This window comes from Dromaius novaehollandiae, unplaced genomic scaffold, assembly GCF_036370855.1.
Source record: "Dromaius novaehollandiae isolate bDroNov1 unplaced genomic scaffold, bDroNov1.hap1 HAP1_SCAFFOLD_133, whole genome shotgun sequence".
Lineage (NCBI taxonomy): Eukaryota > Metazoa > Chordata > Aves > Casuariiformes > Dromaiidae > Dromaius > Dromaius novaehollandiae.
In genome coordinates this window covers 47,501-49,470 of record NW_026991328.1, presented here as the reverse complement: position 1 = coordinate 49,470, position 1,970 = coordinate 47,501, and positions in this window count along the sequence as shown.

The following is a 1,970-nucleotide window of genomic DNA, read 5'->3' as shown; positions in this document are numbered from 1 at the left end:
AGTGACGTAGAACAGGACAGGAAATAAACAACATTCTCTACCAAAGTTGTGGCAAATACAAAAACAAGTGCACAAATTACCCCTTATTTTCAAATGTCACATCATAATGAAGTGGAAGGAGAGTACAGAGAGACATCATATACTGTTTCCTGTGCTTTTCATCCATAAGATATGGACAGGAAGTATTTAAGCAATGATTAAAGGATCTGTCAGCAAGGTAGACTCAGGTTTCTCTTGTGGGGATTGCCAGATAACAGGCACAAGTCCTGCTTGAATGCTTAGACTATCCAGAAATGCTGATAATCGTTGCTCTCTTTTAAAGGAATGGCTACATGCAGAGTAGACCAAGACGAGCATTACAGACAGCTTAGAGGAGAATCCATATTCTTATCTGATTGGTGATTAGCTGTCAAATATTCAAGGCCCCCTAGAAATCTGTTAGTATTACAAATTGAAGTGGAAAGCCAAGTTCAGTTTTCCTACCTAGTTTTACGAAGTCATACGCAAGACGCACACAGTGCCTAGTAGGTCTAGAATAACAAAACTCTACAGTATCCCTTAAAATGCATTTATTTGTTTCAATATAAAGATTTAACAACTATTTGCCCAGTTGGCTGGACTTAGGGTGCAACAACAAAAAATTGGACCAAAATACAAAAACAAATACACAAATTACCCCTTATTTGCAAATGTTACCTCATAACCAAGTTTTAGCACATTAAAAAGTTTACAAAATGTAGAACACTTTTACAAATTATTCAGAACTAACAGCATAGGCGGCAGTTCAGCCCCCCACATCAATCCTTGCCCCTGCCATTCCAGTCTGTGCCTGGATAACATGATGCTTGAATGAGAGAGTTGGGCAACTGGAACTGCAAGTTTCCAAAGACAGCTTTGTGCCTCAGCCCAGTGCATGAGCAGCTCCAGCTCCCCGGCACAGTTGGCTGGCGAGAGTGATGTGGGCATGCTCGCTGTTCTGCCTGCTGCGTCCTCTGCAGCATTGAGAGAATGACTCGGTTGGTAAATGCAGAAATAATTTTTTTAAAAAGTACAAAATTTACCCTGAAGAAAAATAAAATCAATTTTAAAACCACCTTGGCTTTAACTAAGTTACATTAAAAGCTGCAAGACAGATTTAGAGCAATAGCACTGAGTACAAGATCACAAAACTCAACAGATGTGTTATGTATCTTGTCACTGTAAATATGAAAACATCAAGGTTGACCTCTGTCTGCCTGTTGAAACCTTCCACATACCAGCAGAAGGGCTGACATATGCCCTCTTCCTGATTTTTTGGCCTTTTCAGAGCTTTAACTGCTAAGACTAATTTAATTCATAACAGTCTGCCTCTAGTGAAACAATTGCAACAGCAAAAAAACCCCAGCCCATCTATATTTTTCCATTATCTATAAATGTATAGGAAACCAATGCCTGCAGTTTAGACACAAGACTTAGGACATAAAAGTACAGTGTTTAAATAGTTGCAAATAGCTGTTTCTGAAAGGAAATACAATTAGGTTTTACAAAACATTATCCAATATACAGAAATATCAAAACCCTGACTAAGGCCAGAGATAGAGGGATAGAACTGCTACACTGAGGTACTCTATAATCTTAAGGTGTGCAAATGAACCGCCTGTTCCTGTCTCCCAGCTTCAGCAAGGCAGCACCTGCTTAAGCACAGGTGGGCTTTGCTTATTAGCAGTGTTTGTCAAGCCCTAAGAAGCTGAACCAGAACCAAATATAGGTAGGTGCTCATAGACTGTGGTCTTTCATTGATTTATGTAAGTATGACCAAGAGCTGTTAATTTGCACCCTGCAAAGGCAACAAAGTGGAATTTCTTCTTTGGTGTTTAAATAGAAGAACGCTGAACACATAGACAGAGCTCAAACACTGCACACGCTGTCTGAACCCTTGAAAAGTAGCACTGCACGTGTCCTGGACAGCTAAAGCCTTGGCACCATAATTT